At 39.5% G+C, this 19778-nt stretch overlaps 1 protein-coding gene and 1 long non-coding RNA gene across 2 annotated transcripts in view; one reads left to right on the top strand and one right to left on the bottom strand.

Moving 5' to 3' along the window:
- Positions 1-19778, bottom strand: part of Rora (RAR related orphan receptor A) — a 671520-nt gene that overhangs the window by 443907 nt on the left and 207835 nt on the right. The window lies entirely within an intron of this gene.
- LOC144377725 (uncharacterized) lies at positions 11018-12458 on the top strand. Its single transcript, XR_013438751.1, has 2 exons — positions 11018-11239; positions 11714-12458. It is a non-coding gene; the product is annotated as an uncharacterized LOC144377725 (long non-coding RNA).

Below are 19778 nucleotides of genomic sequence, written 5' to 3'. Positions count from 1 at the left end.
CTAGTAGGACAAGAATCAAGATGTGGAGACCATGCTCAAATATGGAGTTTCTTTATATGCAATTCTTTTCTGATTTACTCTATAAGAAAATATAGCACCCCATTGAGTAATGATAATGAACAAGATACTTGTGTTTGTTTAGATTTAAAAACAAATTTATAGTTTTCCTAAAACCTATATTTATACAATTGAGTATAATATTAACAAACAGAGGTTGAGGAGAGGTAAGTTTAGATATATTTTTAGTTTAAAAAAAAACCAGTAAATAATAATAGCAATTCATCATTATTACCAATAATAGTACTAATTATTTTAATTATTTTTAAAAAATTAGTATCATCATCATTATCATCATCATCATTATTGTAATTACTACTGACAGTTACTTATCTAGAGGTCTTACTGTAGAGATGTGGACATGGAAATATGTAATAAAGTTTATCCACAGCAATTTCCACAATAGAGGAGGGAATGCATGCAAAAATAATGAGACACCACATATAATGATCAGTGTAACTCCAAGTATAGTGCACGGACCAGAGCTGCTCTGCAAGCTTGTTGTTACTGGTTTGAAATAAGACAAGTATAGAAATTGAGAACAGTGTTCAGAAACCTACAGCACTATGATAATGGGGCGCATACCCTTCAAAATAAAGTTTTGCCTACTGAGTTTAGTAATAATAAATCTGGGTTTGTATTGTGTATACCTTTTTCTCCCTTATTTAATGTTTTTATGGTAATTCGTTTTATGTTTATTAACAATTAAAAATGTAATAAATTGGGCTGGGATTCTGGCTCAGCAGTAGAGTGCTCGCCTCGTACGGGCGGGACTCGGGTTCGATCCTCAGCACCACATAAAAATAAAGACATTGTGTTGTGTCCATCTACACCTAAAAAATAAATAAATATTTAAAAAATAAAAATAAAAATGTAATAAATTGGAAGCAGGGTGGAGGGAGGAGGTAGTCCACTAGAAATTTTTTGAGAAGTGCTAGTTTAGACAATCTATGTTATTTGGTTTGTGAAATGAAACTTTTGGTGCATTTACTATTTGGATTTGGGGGGACTAAAATATTTTTTGGTATATACATTTGCTGTATAATGGTCTGAACAGGATTTTAGCATGTGGGACTCAACATTGATACAAATCATAGGTGAAGAAAGGAAGATTCCAGGATCAGGTTTTCTGCAACTAAAATGCAATGTAAGTTCTCCTAAGGTTTCCATTCCTCTTATCTGAATATAGAAATTTATTTCCATTATGATGAGAAAATCAGGAAATGGATGAAAATATTTTAATTTCCTTCTTGGTTCTGAAGTTACTTAAGGAAGGAATTCAGAATTTAAAAAGTGTAATCAGTAGTATGTTTGAAAGAAGAAGATATATATTGTCTTTTCATTTTAAAAACTAGATAGAAAAGCTTGCTCCCACCCAAGAGAAAAAAGAATTAAATTACAATGTTTGGCACTGAGAGTTATCAGAATATCTGATCCAAATTGAGAAAAATGAAATCCTTCTTAAGCTTTACTACCTGTATTTTCAAGAGCCATAATTCTGTTTGGAAATGGGTAAAGGCTTGCTTTTCTCATATATGAAAAATTAATCTTGTATTAAGGCTAGGCAAGGAGCTCTCCTGATATGTTGTATTTAAATCAAAAGTTCTCCAAAATCAAGCATTTAAATAAAGCCTTCTGTTAAAACCTCTTCAGTGTTGACACTGTGGGAATTGGAAAGCACCATGACTAATCCTAGTCAAGTCATTTAAATGCAGAGATGCAGAGTCTCAGGCCTGAAGAAGCTAAGATTTCCTGGGGGTTCTTCAGCAAGCCATAAGCTGTGTTATTCAAATACAGGACCCTGGACTGAGAGCGAAGGTCAAGTGGTCACCTGGTTTCTCATCTAGCATACTTCCTTTTATAGTTTTCTATTACAAGAGTTAGATATGGACTGTAATCAGTCTGCAGAGATTTCCTTTTCAAGTTCTTGCACAACATGAGGCCACACCTTCATCAAAACCAGCCAAAGTCTTGAGTGACCACAGCAAATCAGAGCAGAGAAGGAGGCTGGCTGGGTGAGAAAATGGTGATCATCACTGGCCACCAGAGACCCAGACATGAGCTCATGTGGTGATGGGAGCCTGTTAGAGGTAGGATGAAGGCTTCCATTCAAGTGCACATTGCCTGCACACACAAACCCTTTGTCTTTGAAAGGCTCTGAAAGTGCTTAGATGATAAAGCATATTGCATGCTGTGGTTGTTGTTATTGACCTGTGCTGTCTGTAACTGAGGGATAACTCTCTGAAAGCTGGTCACATGGAGGTCTGGTTGAGCCAGCAGGATTGCATAAGCACAAACCAATTTCCGGTTTTCTCTGAAATATCTGCTGTGTCTCAGTTTAGGAAGACATAGAACAGCTTAAAATCTTTGAGACTTTGATTTAGCACAATCTACAGACTGGGTGATTAAAGTACTTTGGATTCAGCTATTTCTGATGTCCACAGACTCCAGATATTCCTTTGGTGAAGGCTAAACTAGCCTCTCCATGGAGACAAAAATCACATTAAAAAAAGAAAATGATCCTGCAGCACGCTGTGGTCAGCTGGAGAAATTGATGCTCAGGTTTCAAGACTAAAGATGTGGGGTTATGTTGTCCCATTATTTCCTCCCACTCTGCATGGATGGTGGCTCCTGACTATCAGGCAGTACCATTCTCACCTCCTTGCTTCTGTCCCACTGTTCCTCCTTGCTTGGAGGATGACTGATCCAATCATAGATGTCTAAGATAACCCATGATCTATCTAAGTCTGTTCGTTCTTCAAGGCCAAACTCAAACCCTACCAAAATAGTACTGTCAGGTGGTAGAAAAGCCAGGGGCTTTGAAGCTGACCACAAGAGACATGGGCAAATTGCTTACCTCTCTGAGTCACAGATTCTTCCTTATAAAATGTGGGGTCAATGTGAGGATTAGGGGTGCTCAGAATTTGTGGATGTTACAACATGTACAATTCTAGCCATCTACTGATGCCTTCCTCCCATGAATACCAAAAACATGAGACTTAGAACCACATCCTTCAGGATTTGTATGATCTGCACAATATTTCAGGTGTTTCAGATGTGTCTCCTCCAGAATCTTTAAGGGCAGTGAAGTTCCCCTACATCTTTGAAGCAGAGATTCAGTTCTACCGAATGTCCTTTTTGGTAACATTTGCTTTGTGATAGGAACCAGAATGCTTCTGCTTCATCTGAGAAAAGATTTATTATTCCATAGGCCCAGAATAATAGGTTACTTGTCCAAGACCACATAGCTAGTGACCTGCATTCTGGCCATGAACCCAGGTCCTCTCCACACAACAGGTACAAACACTGATTGATTGACTAGCTGAACTGACAGCTTCTCTTCATGACATCTTTACCTACTGTTCCTTGCTCCTAAGATATGCTTGCCCCTTGGTGACTGACTTGGCTTTCCCTCTCACCACTGTGTTGCACATCAGCACAATGCTGTAGATGTCTAAGGACCAAAGCAGTTTGCAGACCATATTTCACAGGGCAACAAAGCAGTAAGACTGAGAACAGAGAGCAAACAACCTCTAAGCAGGTCTGGAGGGGTCAGAAGGAGGGTTGGGAGAGGGAAGATACTGGGGGAAAGTGATAGATTACCTACTACCTAGAAATATTCATTCCCCTTGGGGTGGCAAATCAGGAGCAAACATAGCTGCAATCAGTCATAGCATGCTAATAGCAGGGGAGACACATTTGATGCTTCTGGAAATGAATGGATCACCTCATAGGTCAAAAGGCAATTACCTTCATTCAGCTCAGGAAATGCCCATTTTTCAACCAGTGAGTGTACTGTTTGGGGATTTTTGTTGTTCTGTTGTTCTGCTTCCATTGGAAAGAATACATAAAAGTCATAGCCAAAGGCAGAACACTTGCCTTGCTGACAAACAGCCCATCCACCATGGCAAATCCTCTGTTGCTAAACTATTAGAATTATGACTTGCTGATTCCTGCAATGTCTTCATCCATTCCCACCCCTTCAAAGACCCCAGGATGTTTTAAGGCCATCTAAAACCCTCTCAACAAGGTACACAGTGTGGTCCCACAGACACTGGCTCTTAAAGGCTGACCTAGATTCATCTACTGTAGGGGCACAGGACTGGCATTTGCACCCCCTTTCATCACTTCCCTTTGGGGTGGCAAATCGGGAGCAGACAAGGTATTCTTTTATTTTTTTTGTTTTATTTTACTTTTTATTGAGGTAAAATTCAGTAAGCACCCAATTGACTGCTTTAAAGTGCATAATTCAGTGGCAGTAAGGGTTTTCAAGATATTATACAATTACCATCTCTTTCTAGCTTCAAAAACTATTTTTTCACACCAGAAAAACCCTCCATTTCCTATTCCCTTCTCCCTTCACTTCCTGGTAATCATTAATCTGCTTTTTGTCTGTATTGATTTTCCTGGCATGCACGGGGCTTGGGCTCGATCTCCAGTACCACACACACAGGCAAAAAATCAAAAAACCCCACAAACATGCATTATATGAATGATTGAATGGTAGATTTATAAATATAGATAGATTGATTGATTTACCTGTTCATATAAAAATAATCCCAGTACATTAACTTTGTGTATGGTTTCTTTCATTTAATGTAATATTTTGAATTTCATCCAAGTTGTAGTATGTATCAGTACTGCATTGCTTTTGATGACTGAGAAAATATTTCATTATGTGTATAAATCACAAGTTACATGTCCATTTACCAGTTGTTGTGGACACTTAAAATATATCTACTGTTTAGCTATAGCAAATATTATTTCCCTGAACATCATAAACATGTTTCTGTGTGAACTTGTTTTCTTTTCTCTTACGTATATGTCTAGGAATATGATTGAGGCTCTAAATCTGCATTCACATGTGAAAACTAAGGCTGAGAGAGGGAGACTCTGTCCAGGGTTATTAGTTTAGCTAGTGGCAGAGCTAGGATTAGAACTAATTCCACATGGCCCCTAACCCTGTACTCCATCCACTATACCTAAAAGCTTCTTTGGCTAAAAATTCACCAAATAATAATTTTTTTTGTGAAAGATTACTAACTTCTAACCTCAACTCAAACACCCTGAGGTCATAAGATTAATAGCACTAATTTGAACTCATGGATCTAGGAGTTTCATTTGACTCATGCTGAGATCTGAGCTTTTGTTTCCAAGGCAAATCAATAGCAACAGACTTTATCTTGTTAGATCAAATATAACTTTTATTTTAAAAAGCTCCAATTATGCCCTAATGCAGAGTTTATGCACTCAGAGGCTTAATGAGATAATAAATGAAATTTTAATTTGACAATTAATAGTATAAAAGTGTTAGGATACTTTGCAATTAGGAAGGCTTGTGTGATATTTCCTTTTTTATTAGCCATTGTTTTAAGATATAATTATAGTTTTCGAACACTCTGATTGGGCAGCCACTGACTCATTAAGAAATTTAAAATGGGTAAGTTTCTGCTCCTGTGCTCTTTAAAGCAGACTGTGAAAACAAAATAGAAAGTAAAATATAATGGGGAGATCTGCACAATAAGAAATGGTGTAATTCCTTCCATACCTATTATTCCTAAATAAGAAATGGCTCATCAAGCAGCCAATACCTTTACCCTAAACATTTGTCAGGAATAAAACTGGTAAAACAGTGGATTTTGGAAGAACCTGGGTTTCTTCTGAATGAGGCATCAGATAATTTAAAATATATGTAATCTACATGTATACAAAGTGATTTCCTAATACATCCATGCATGTGTTCACATCTACCTGTACCCAACACCTACACCTGTAGCATGAGGGAGTTTTCCATGCTCACAAAAAAGCAGGGCTATTTGGACCATTATTTTAATATACACTATTCAAGACTTGAAGGTACTAAACAATGGCTATTATAAAAGAGTTCAATGGAATTTCAAGATATTATATAGACAGAAATCAAATTATAAACTGCAAATCTACTTAGCTAAAGGGAGTCCCCTACCACCAAGTAAAATTGTTCTCTATATCACCAAATCTCAGACAATTTACATCTAAACGTTGTATTTGTTAAAAGAGCAAACAACTGTTTTTCAAATTAGTAGGAACCAAATCTTAATCATTTTCATTTACTAGGTAACCATTGAATGCTCACTGTGAAAGTAAAAATTTTTAAATGAATGGAAAACCCAGTCTCTGTTGAGAAGACATGAATTCCACTCAGGAAATAATATCTTCTCATGGCAGGTGGAAAAAGTGTAGAACTTCATGTATAAGATTGATTCAGCCAAATTCAGAAAGAAATATCAGTATTGAATGAACAAATAAAAGAGGTAAACACCACAGACAGACAGAATAAAGGAGGCAGGACTTACTTGAAATCCATAACCCCAAGTGAGGCAAGGTTCACTGTGCATTTTCAAAGAGATGTTAGCCGTGATGTTGGAGGAAACAACAGAGGACATCTCTGGGCCACTTCAGAATAGTTTAATGCAGACATTAAATTGGCAATCCATATCAAAAGTCCTAAAAAACCTTAAAACTGTTTGTGTCCCAATAATGCTACACTAAAGTTTTCTTAAAAAAATGGCTCAAAAGATGAAAAATAGTGAAAAGTAGTAAACTTGTAAGAATATAAAATGCCATTTAAAATGGTAAAAAAAAAAAGTTAGAAATCACCTAAATGTCTAACAATAAGAAGTAGGAAAGCCATGGTAAGTGGATAAATAAAACCAAGTGTTTGGACCTAAGGAGAAGCAGATGTGAAGTAGTGTTAAGTGAAAATGATCAGTATAAAAATGTTATAAGTACTATAATGTATGCTTTTAAAAACTATCATATTAATAAAGACCAGAGTTTTAAACAAGAAAGAAAAATTAATTCCTGTTGGTAGAAATGGGACAGAGATGGTCCATAGGTTTGGGATAACAGAGAGGAGAGAGAACAATGAAGGCTTGACAGAAACAGAGTTCTGACTAGTTGTGCATGCACTTCTGATTAAGAACTGAGCCATGATGAAATTAACCTAAGCCTCCAGAGGAGCTAATTACAATCCTTAGTCCTTTTTTTTTGGTGGGGGGGGGGAGGGGGGCTCCGAGCATCTTAGCCTTCCAGGAAGAAAACACTGTAGTCCTTATGGCTTGATGACGTTTAATATGATACACATTCCCATACCAGGAGATGCAGGGGCCACTGAGTGGGGTCTGGGGGATTAACTATACTAAGACACTGGTTTGAATTTCTGGAAATAGAGGCCCTACCAGAAGATTTTATACAAAACCACTAATTCCAGAACAAATTGATCAACCATCTGCAAGCAGTGTGGTGGAACAACATTTTGGGTTGCATAGGTGCTATGACACTCCAGGGTCATGGACTCACATAGACCCAACTCTGCTGACAAAACAATAAAAGTGGCTGACATAATTTCCCAGAACAATTCCAACACCACAACTAGTCTTCCTTTAGCAGCCTCTTCTTACACTTCCACCCTGCCATTGATCTCTCCTGCTTTCAATAATCCATCTCAATCAGCTCTAGGGTGGAGGGCAATAATGGTATAGATGAATTCCCATGAATGTCCAGGCAAAACACATTACATGCTCATGGAAAAAGACTACATTTGTCCATGACAGATTTAAAACCTTTGCGATGTTTTTGGCCCCTGCAGTGCTGGAAGACACAAGTGCCATGTGTTCTTAATTCATCTAAATGTCCTCGGACAGTTCAGCATTTATATAAAATATTTCTTTATTTCCATAGAGAACAAAGGAAGGTGATATTCACAGAAATGCTAAGGGATATCCAGCCCAGGTTTTTTTTTAAAAAAAAGAAACAACTTTTTATTTTGAAATAATATTAGACATGCAGAAAATTGTAAAGATAGCACAGTATTCTCTTATACCATTCATCCAATTTGCTCTGATGTCACCATCACATAAAACCATAGTACATTGGCTACAACTAAGAAATTTACATCAATACATTACTATTAACTACATATTTTATTTATTTTGTCATACTAATTTTCAATAACGTCTTTTTCCTTTCCATTCAGAATCTTACGTCGCATTTAATCATTCTTGTTTTTCTCTCTCTCTCTTTTATTTTTTCTAACCAGTGAGTTTCTCTGTCTTTACTTATCTTTCAAAACCTGAGCACTTATCAAAAGTCTTTCAGTTTGAGTTTGTTTGACATTTGCTAAGGTTATGGATTTTGAAGAAACAACACCTCATAGGTAAAATGCTACATCAGGGGATATATAATATTATGAAGATTTACAATTGGCATGTGAAACTTGGTCATTTGTTTAAGATAGTGTCTGCTGAGTTTCTACCTAATCTAACTTTACTTTCAGATAGAGTTGCCAGACATAGTCAAGAAAAACCCAGGCTCTCAAGTTAGACATACTTACACTAAATGATTATTCCTTGCTTATCTAAAATTCAAATTGAACTGGGCATCCTGTATTTTACCTGGCATCCCTATATCCAGAAGAAAATTCCCAATGAAAGTCACAAATGTTGAGTGAGTCCCTCATATTGTCTATAAAACTCCCTCACCTCACTTTTTATAGGCATCCCTTCCCACAAAGGCTGTGGTATGCATCAGAATTCTATTAATGCTTATGCCAGTATCCTCAAACTCTAGCATCCACTAGAATCTCTTGGAGGGTTGGGCCCCAACACCAGTTTTTAACTCAGAAGGTCTGGGTTGAAGCTCTAGAATTTACTTCCCTTGCAAGTTCCCAGAGATGCTATGATCACAAATTAAAATTGCACTGGCTTTCATGGAGGGAAATCGGAACATTCATATTTCTTAATACTTGCCATAAGATAAAAGATCTACCTAAACTGTAGATTACAAATTTGTCATTATAACCCTTGGAGGACAGGTCTGACAGACACAATGCATTTCAAGTGTCTGGATGCCTTTTTATGAGAAAGTGAACAAAGAATAGTGAAGACCAGATCATCATATTCCCTGTGGGTGAAAATGTCTTGCCCTCAGAGTTGAGAATCAGGCCTAGATCTAAATGGGATCACTTCATTCTCTCTGGTAGTACAGTCAATGAGTGTTTATCTCCACACACATCAATCCATCTGTGGTCTTCCCATGTCCTACTCACCACAGAATTTGTTAGTGAGTCATTCCTACACCGTGGAGATACAGGAGAAGAAAGTATCTGAAATCAGAATGTATAGTTTCATAGCAAAAAAATACTGTGGATACCAAGGAAGTCAACAGTTTATCTATGCTGAAAAAAAAAAAGTATATTTTGGGTGGTTTGGGTACTCACACATAAAACACTGTTCATATAGGAAAAGACTTTCTTGAATTCAAGCAAGAGAGAACAACAACAACAACAACAACAGTGCTTCAGCCAAAAACTATTGGTACCTAAATTGGAGATACCCTAGCATCAATCCCTCCCTCCAAGTTGCTAGACTATTTTGAAATGAACAAGTTTCTGGTCAAGCTTTTGCAACACTTATTCTACATTGATTATTTGACAATGTTGGCAGCAATTGGCTACCTGCAATATTCTCATTATGTTAAACTCAGTTCTTACCTAGTAGTAATTTTTCCAAGTTGAAAAAACACAGTGCAATTTCTTGAAAAATGTCTAAGTCCGTGCAGTCTTCTAATACAGACCACAGGATTACACAAGGCACTTCATACACAGAGCTCATTAGTGTTCACTAATGAGGAAGGTACTAATGTGCCCCTTGTGCAGATTGGCTAAGTAACTTACAAAGCAAAATTACAGACCTGGCAATCAACTTCAGTGTTGTAGACTTGCCATTACAATCAGTACCTCACTTAATTCTCACTCAACCTCATCCAGTCTCCTTTTCTAAGGGTCCAAACTTCAATCTTTTAAACACCAGGAAGAGCATTTGGTATTTTAAAATTGCTGCAGTCTGGCTGGGCACAAATCACGAGCCACTGAAACAGGAACAAACTTTATTTCTGAACTCTGGCCCTCAACATAAAATAGATTTTAAATCTATTTTAAAATATCTATTTTAAAACCTAGTGCTAAGTTTATATAAAGACAACATGGGGTGGTGGGTTCCTGTACACTAAATAAATATTGATAGAGCATTTTTCCTTATAATGCCCTGTAAGACATAATTCTGAAAATGAAATAAAATATGTATTTAAAAATCCTAAAACCCATGAAAGGGGAGAAAAACATACATGGCCTTCATGTGATGGAAGCCCACTAGAGCCCCTTAGTGACACTAAATCAACCAGAAAATCAATCTGAGGGCCAATGAAAATCCAATGTGTTGTCCAAATTTGGACCAGACAGACAGGTTGATTTATTTCTAATATCCTCCTTATAGGAAGAGAGGTCACTAAGCATGGTTACCTAACTTTTATGGTATTTACTGATTTCAAAACAAGGAGAACACAACTGAATGTCCCAAGTCCTAATGGAGAAGGCCAAAAGCCCCTTATGATTTCTTCTTCATGTTCCAGAGGCTTCAGCAATCACAATACTTGTCAGCTCACACTGGGCATCTCCTCAAATGTGGCCTCTGACTGAGTCATCCCGGCATCTAATTGGCTTCAAAGGACAGGGATTTAGTCTGTTCTGTGCAGATATAACTGAATATCACAGACTAGATAATTTATAAACAATATACATTCATTTAGAGGCTAGGAATTCCAGTACTGAAGGGCTGCATCTGGTAAGGGCTTCTTCACTGCATCATAACATGGTGGAAAGATCACATGCTTGAGAGAGAGCAAGAGGAAGAGGACCAAATATGTCCTTTTATAAGGAACCCACTCCTGAGATAATGGCATGAATCCATCTAGCACCTCTTAAAGGTCCCGCTTGTCACACTGCTTCACCGGGGATTAAATTTCTATCGCAAACTTTTGGGGAGATATACTCAAAGTATAGCAGACTGAATGGAATCTAAGCAACTATTTGGGCAAATAATCAAATCTACATCTTTCTCAAGCCTAATCAGGGTCCATTCCTTCTCTTTTTGACAACCAGTTCATGAGCCTCAGAATGGTGTCTTGGCCCGTCAGACTGTCTTGTTGACTCACTTTGCCTCCTCAAGTTCTAGCTTTCTCTGTCCTGTCAGGAGTATTTGACAACACGAAACCCCATCCTCTTGCCTTCATGGAATGCAGAAACTGTGATCCACAAAGGAAGTGGCCCAAGAACCAGGAATGGGATGCTGGGAAAGTACTGGAGGTGAGATTGTGTCCAGAATAAAGACATCTCCATATATCTTATTTGGGGTTCTTCCCTGCCCCAGTCCACTGTAACCACAGACCTAAATGAACTCACAGGCTCCTTGAAGAAGCCAACTCTATCCTCCTTTTGAAGACCCTTCATTTTAACAAGTGCAGTTATTGGGGTACTAGGGTGTCAAGGGCCAGAAGCTTTACAAAAAGGGGAAGAGGGAGAAGAAAACCAGGAAGTGGTATAACAAAGGCCTAATTATAAGGGAGGAGTATCTCTCTACAGACAGGTCATGGGAAGGATGCCAAGGGCTCTCACCACATAAAGAAAAAGATTGTTATAAAAAGACTTTTAAAAAAAGAAGAAGAAGAAAGAGGCATGGCAGTGGAGACTGGGAGGGGTGGGGCAGAGAATAGGGAAATGAATAAGAATAATGACTTGAAAGCTTTTTTTTTTTCTGCTTCTCTGCTTTCCTTTCTGCAGATGCTCAGCTGAGCCAGTGCAGCTGGCTCTCTGACAAATGTGGAAAAATCAGCCAATTTGAGCTGGTTGTTAGCAGTTCGGGTACAGAGGCGCAGATCAATGAGGGGCTGCTTCAGGTGCACCAGCTGATCTTCCCAAGGATTCCTGAGAGATTCTTGGCCCAAGCAAAGACTCCTGGCCTTCAGGATCTCACCCATACTCCATTCTGGCTCTAAGTTCTGAGAGAGGTGACCTTGGAATGGGGACCTTTCTCCATGGGTTCCTTCCCATCCTCCCACCAAGAAGCTCTCCTTTCTTTCAAACAGATGGGGCTTCACTCAAGTGAAAAGGCTGCAGCCCAGGGACTCCTGTCCCCCAACTCAGCACAGATGGGATGGTCCAACTCAAGCCCCCTAGAAAACCTGGATGTGTATTACTTTTCAAGTCACTGCAGTGAACCAGAGTCTGTGGACACCTTAGCAGAACATCCTGGGGTGTCCCCATGAGACAGTGATGCTTCCTTGTAAATTTTCACTAACAGCAAACAGTATGCCACACATATTTATTTACACACCATTGTATGCATGGAGTGTGAATGTCAAAAAGAGTACACATCTGGCCATGCAGTTCAAGAAAAGCAAATAGTACATAGAGCAAAGTTCAAGGTGAAGAGCAAGTTCCCTACTTACCAAATTGTCCCCCTTTTCTATGATTTTCAGTTAATAAAAGAAGAAGAACAAAATGAGATACTAAGATATTAAAACAAGTGCTTCTGTATGGGAAATTTCTACAGGGATGGAAATGTTTTATATCTTGTTTTAATTGGTGGTTATGTGGGTTTATAGAATTGTCAAAACTCACTGTAGTGAACACTTAAGATCTGATCTGTGCATGTGGTTGGAAGCTAATTATATCTGAATAAAACTTAAGAATTTAAGGGCTTGGGTTCCAATAAAACTGTGGTCTACACCAGCATACTCCTCAATGGCAGCCACTGTGAACATGCACAGGGACACAGGAGACACTGTGCCAGTTCATGCTCTGCCCATATGTATGCAGAGCCTTCAAAGGAACCTGTACCACCTTCCTATACACATTATGAGTCAATAAAATCCAGAGGGGTCAAAAATTGTATGTGGGGGAATGTTGTGTGTGTGTGTGTGTGTGTGTGTGTGTGTGAAAGAGAGAGAGAGAGAGAGAGAGAGAGAGAGAGAGAGAGAGAGAGAGAGAGAGAGAGAGAGAATCTGAAAGTCAAATATGTTGGGCACTTGAATTAGTTGCTCTCAAAAGCCTTGACATGGGGAGTACTGGTTAGGTGTCTGGTTTGCCTGAACTATACTGATTTGCAGGTGAAATGAGAACACTTGCTTGGATCAGAAAGAGAATAATATAAAATTGAAGGTGAAAAGGCATTGGATTATATGGTCTAATCCCCTTACTAAATCAGTATAAAAACTGAGGCTTTGAAAAGAAAAGTAGTTCATCCACAGCACCCAGGTTGGCTTTTTTTTCCCTTCTAGATATGAGTCTTCTGGTGCTGGAATTTGTTCACCTTCCAGTTTTTCTTCTTTTAATGGCATCCTCCGCTAATATTTTAAAGCAAATATGGTATTTATAACTATCATCAACTTTCTAGAAAGTAATATTTTTATTAAATAAAATTAAAAACATTTCCAGAAAAATGTTTTCCTCTGACAATCATTGCTTCTCAAAGTGTGTTCTTTGAAAAATTAAGAACTCTAGTGTTACACTCAAGCACTCCTGTTTATCTCCTTAGAAAGTACTCATGGATAAATTCTGCATAATAGTTAATGGCTTTAAAAAAAATCCTGTTTCCTGCTGTCCCATCTTCCCATCATCAGAGCAGGAGATTCACAGAGGCATTTCTGTCACCCCAAACCTACATTTTCTCCTATTTGGATCTTCATGTTTCCTTCAGCTTGGTTTCAGTGATTGGGCAAGTCATCCTTCTCAACCTCGAGGAAATCACTTACTGTGACTAATCCAAGATAAGACTCTGGTTTATGTCTTTACCATACTGTTCATGGAGAGGTGCTATGGTGCTGTTTGAATCCCACCAGTCACACTTAAGATGGGTGATGTGGTGCCCAGAAGCAGAGTTAATGAGACCAAAGGGTATGGCTTCAGAAGCCCAAAGGAAAGTCTGGAAATCCCATGTGAATTTGGTTTGCTTTGTCTGTTCCTTTTAACCCAGACTCCTATCAGCATGCACAGGGTGTCAGCCTCTTTGGAAGGCCACTGCTGCTGTGATAGTCTGGCCAAAGCCTCTGCATCTCTCTTGAATATGGCCTGGGTCTCCCCTTGTGCATCTCTGCAGACCCTCCTAACACACCAGAAGAGAGATCCTAGAGGTAAGCATAGCAATGCTCATCTTGCAAAGCAAAAACAAACTGACAAGGAACTATGAAGTGCAACTCAGAAAAAAGATGGCCAGACCATCAGCCAACCTTTTTGGGAAAGGGCATGGACAGTAAAACCAGGAGGTTCTTTGGAAATTTGGGGGACCTTAAATCTGTTGTTTGCTATAGTCACAGCATTCCAAAGTTAGAAGAGAGTTTAAAAATCATCCAGTGAGGTGGTTATCAAGTAGCTTTAAAAAATTGCAGTAGAATTCCTTTTGAAGTTAAATCTTCTATGGACCCCTGGCATTGAAAATAATTAAAATTGAGGAACTGGTTGCTGAGCAATTAAAAACCTCACTGTTTGATGGAGAGATTCATCTCATTGCATGCAGGGCCCTAAAACACTGCCATGTGAGGTTTCCCAGAGTACATTTAAAGATGAGGTTCTAAAGGAAGGGGAGCTCACTATGACCAAGGCCCATTCTACGAGGGACAGCTGAGACTCTTGAAGACCTGACCTCTGATAATTGGTAGCTTGTATTCATGATGTTGGTTAGCTTACCTTTGAGACCCCCCACCCTTCAAAATAACTTACATCCCCATTTTACAAGAGGAAAGGCTCATATAATCCAAGGTTGCAGGTATGTTGTATGTGACATACCCTTTAGTACAAGGCAGGCTGGGGACATGTCACGCCCCCCCCCCCACACACAACACATTTAAGTCTAGCCACCTCCACCCTAGCCACAGTCTTACCTAGACTTCCTATATAACTGTCTCTGTGTATTGGAGGCTCATCTGGCCATGTGTGTGGACAAGAAGGGAAGGGAAGGGTTTTGCTGCTGGGTTCTCATGTTTTCCTGTTGAGTTCAAAGCAGTCCCTGCCCTTTCTGAATTGAAGGCCATGAAAACTGGCTCATGGCCATTTAGAAGAGGATCAGATTCTGGGGGCAAATTCTAAGTAGACTTTGCTAAAAGAAAATGAAAGCAGCTGAATTCACAGACAAAAACTCAGTATGTTGTTTCCCTCCAAGAAAAGGCATCCAAACAGAACTTCTTCAAGACTGCAAGACTTTCTGTACACCAAGGTACTACGTTTACAGCAGATCAACAGTTAGAAAGGCAAACCTTTTTCAGTGGTAACATTTCACAGTTCAAATCACTGAACAGATATAAAATTATAGCATTTAGTTTTCTTCAAAAAAATTGTTAGCTAAACATCTTTCTGGAAAATATATTTGATGGTTCTTGGTGATGATGATAAGAATTTACAAAAAATGTTTATGATAATAAATGGTTACTATACTAAATCACACTTTATTTGCTTAACCTGCTGCTTGCTTATACAGGTTTCCCTAGGATCAACTGGATGTTTTAAGACACTAAATATACACAGTTTAAAGCCTGGGAACAGATGGTCCTGCTAACCAGCTGACTAATGTAAAAGATGAGAGGCAGCAGTTTAAGCAATATCAGATCCAAAGTGGACATTCCACCATCAACACCGATAATGAACTGCTCTGGTGAGAGAAATTTGAAGTGAGAGCACCCAGGATCACAGCTCAAAGGCCAGGAGTCCCTTGTCTGAGAATGCTTGCAACTGCAGGCAGAGGTAAGGGCCAGCGCTGCCCTTCGGGAGAGCACAGACAGTGCTGATGAGGTAAGGAGGAACAGAAGCCACTAACTACACGGAAGACAGACCTAATGGGGAAAGATTAGAGGAATGAGGGTGGTTTTGAGTTCATAAGAAAAGAAAAAGAGCAACTCAATTACTATCGTGGCTGACTTGTATAAGAGGCTTTGAAATATTACACCAAAGCAGAAGAAATGCAGGTGGGCTGTTTGGGAGGGAGTCCAGCCAGGTAAGAAGCAATCAGCCAGAGAAGGAAGCCTTGATGGAGCAAGAACTGTAATAGGTATCTTATCATCGTTTGTCCTCAGTTTCCTTATCTGCAAGTTCAAAGGTTGCAGCAAATAGTTTGAGTTCAAGATGATCTTTTAATCAAAAACTGAAGTAAAAATTAAAAAAAAAATCTTTCTCAACTGAGAAAGCTAATGAAGGTATTAAAGGAGGTGTTCCTTAATTTTTCTTACAAAGATCTAACCCAGTGGTTTTTTACAGAATTTTTTTTTTAGTTGTAGATGGACCTAATATCTTTATTTATTTATCTTTATGTGGTCCTGAGGATCAAATCCAGGGCCTCATGCATGCTATGCAAGTGCTCTATCACCGACTACAACCTCAGCTCTTCACCCAGTGTTTTCTCAAGGATCATTGGACACTTCACCACTGGCGTGCCTTATTAGCAGCCGAAATCCCGTCCCTCTGTCCACTGCTGAACTAAAGGTGACACTTACCAAACCATGGTCTGCTGGAGGAAATGATGCCTTTAAAAACAAACTATAAAACCCTGTGGAAGGGAAAGAGTGTGCTACAGAAAAGTCATTAATAACTCAACTTGGAGCTCGGCTTCCCATTTGGAACCATCAACCCCATAACAATACTCTTCCTGGCTGTGCAAGGCATGAGGTCCAAGAGGCAGACAAAGCATTTGAGGCAGAAATGTCAAGAGTCCAAAGAAGGAAACCAGCCTTGTGGTGGACTAGTTTACTTACAGAAGGTTTAACTCTCACAGTGCCACCCTGAGAAGGTATTGACTATCTCCACTGTCATCGGCAATCAGTCTAACATCCAGAGAAGTCAAGAAACCTGCCCAGGTCCCCACAGGAAGGCAGAGGAGTCGCACCTTCACAGACATCTTCTCAATTCTTGCTCTCCTCTGGATATTGTGGGATGGGGGTCACGGAGAGAAGCCAGAATGAGACCGGCTCTGACAAGAGTTTATTTTCTAGAAAGAGGAGTGAGCAGCTGTAAATACCCACGCCGATGAAGAAGCAGCATTTGGTAGTATGAAATATGACAAAAATAAACTCAGGGAATACGACAGGGAGTGATGGAGAAGCTACTTCTATGTGGCAGAGGAAAAGAGCTCTCTGAGGCAGTGACCTTTAAGCCAGTGAGACAATGACAAGAAAGATTCTGCAAAAATCTGGGCTGAATCAGTCACATGGGCAAGAGGACAGAGCGTGGGGTAGCATCTAGTGAAGATGGCAAACATCAAGTAAACGTAGCCTGCTCAGGCACTGCTGGACAGGAGGGCAGCTGGCAACCACCTTAGCACCTTTCTCTGAGGTCTCCAGGTGACTTGGGTGGCTGCATCCTTTTTTTGTGTTTGTTTGCTTGTTTGGTGCTGGGGATTGAACTCAGGGCCTCACCTGCTAGGTAAGAGCTCTTCTACGGAGTCACACCCCCAGGCCACCACCTCTGTCTTTTAATAAGAGCAGTGGAAAGGAAATAGACCCTATCCTCATTGCACTAGCACCTGCATCTAGGAAGCAGGAGCTGGTCACAGGAGGGCTCACTGCCTCTTACCACCCGAGAGGTTTAAGTTCCTTTCTGCTTCACATGCCAGCCTTAACTGTCAGCTTTCATCTCCCCAGGGACGTGGAGTCAGTGTGCTGAAGTTGTAGCTGTGGATTCAATAAACCACCTCCAAGCAGCACGGAAAGAAGGTAGGAAGGAAAAAAAAATCCCACTGTGATATCAGCCATATTTCTTCCACATGGCAAGTTTCATTTTGTTTAATTTAACAATAAACTCATTATATTAACTCAATTCAATAGAAGCGGCAGGGGGATTTCTCCTAATTTAATCTTGGGCTTTGAGGAGACTTACTCAGTGCTAAAACAATGCCATACAGAGATTAAAGGGCTTGTAGCACATTGAAAAAATACTTTGGAGTTTGTGAATGCTGCCTATCTCTAAGTGAGGAAATAGCCAGCCCTCTTTCTTAGTTTATCCAAAGCATCAGCCAGTCAGAGAACTAATCTCTGCAAGCAAATCATTCTCATGAATGATGCTGCTTTAGGGTGTAAATTGTGCAAAGGGATCCTTTCATCCATGGAGCTGATGCTCCAATTTGGAGAGGAGTTATTACATGCACCCAGCCAGGGAATATAAATAACTTGAGCTTACCAATGTCACAAAACTGACTTTCCATAAGTCACTTGAAAACACAAGGACAGCGTCTAACAATCTATCAATCTGCATCCATTAAGATAGGCTGTGTAATATGTAGCCTGAAAAAGGAAAAGTTGCCCCTGATCATTAGTCATTATAAGAAAATGTCTACAACTGTTAGAAATCTTAAGGGACAGAAGAGCCTAAATAATCTGCTGATCTAGTGATTTGAAATCTGGGGATTCCAAATTCACACACATAATGGCTAGAGACCAAACAATGCTTTTTGTCCCCAGCTGGCAAGAAGAATGAACAAACTCATTAATTAGGATCCCGTTGATGCTTGTATTGAATATATATGAATGCAGGCCCACTCGAGGATTCCAGCTGGGAGATGCAAACTTTTGAAATTCAAAGACAAACTAGATTTATCTTTGGTGCCTTCAAATGCTTATTGCGGTCCTACTGACCATGTGGGCTTGTGTCCATGTGAGGCCTGTGAGTATTTATTTAAACAAGCAAGTTTTAAAGTTTAGTTCAACTACAGAATGCAAAACAAGGCCAGGCATGTGTGTGTGGGCCGAGGGGGGCGATGTAGGAGAGCAGAAACCACTTTGAGAAAAAAAAAATTATCTTTATGCCACACTACTTCTGGAAGAAGAAAGAAATGGCTGAAATCTGCAAAAAGGCGCAGCTAATAATTCTGCTTCACTCCAGCTGAGGCCAAAGCCAAAGAGGCCCTGTGCTTTTCCTGGAGGGAGGGATATGGGACCCAGAGGACTGGCAGGAGGAAGGCACAGGCCTGCGACGCTGCTGCTGCCGCCCTGCCTCGCTCTGTCTCCATCGCTCTCTCAGTGAGAAATCTATTCTCATGGTCAAAAAATAAAAGTCCAAGGATGAAGACAAACAGCGGGGAGCTTGTGTCACACATTTCAGATGCCAGAGTGAAGGGACTTCAGACAAGATGAGGTTTCAAGTCTTTGCAAAGTGAGAAAAATCCTTCTCACTCTGTCAATTTGTGAACAAGAAGATTTTTTAGGTCTGGGACATTTTCTTCTATTATTTAAATTCCTTGTTATGCATTTGCTTTCTTTATTGACAGAACTTACTTCTTGTCGTAGAAAAGTATAATTTACCAGAGAGAAGAGAAAAATGAAAACTGGAATACAAATAACACAGCAAGAAGGACCAACTCTTATAGAATTCCTTAAGCTTAAAACGGAGTCTTATTTTTCCCATCTAAAAATAATCCTGTGACCTTTTACATTCTCTAGGCCATATGTATTTCTGCAATGTCCAAAGTCCCAAGGCACATTGGGCAAAGGGAGGGATGAGAGCTGTCTGGTCCAGGTCCCTGGAGCTAAGAAGTATACCTGTCAGAGAAGCAACAGCCAGATTCAAAGAATAGGAATCCACAGAGACCTGGGAGAACACTCTGAACCCCCATTTCCTCTGTCAGTTATTGATTAAACCTCTTATGCATACATACTCATTCTAAGAAAACTGAACTTTAATTTTTTGCCTCCTACAGAAAAGAAGTGGATACAGACGTGGGATTGAAAATAAATGACTAAGTAACGTGAGTAGAACAAACACCTGCATGCATTCTCACTGCTAGATTTTTTTTTAATCTAAAGAAATTAGAAAGGATGTCAAACCTCACTTGTAATCAAAGAAATGTAAACTAAAATGTGTTGCAGTT

Source organism: Ictidomys tridecemlineatus, chromosome 5 (assembly GCF_052094955.1).
Source record: "Ictidomys tridecemlineatus isolate mIctTri1 chromosome 5, mIctTri1.hap1, whole genome shotgun sequence".
Taxonomy (NCBI): Eukaryota; Metazoa; Chordata; class Mammalia; order Rodentia; family Sciuridae; genus Ictidomys; species Ictidomys tridecemlineatus.
Note: the sequence above shows the minus strand (reverse complement) of the source record. Positions and strands in the feature narration are given on the sequence as shown.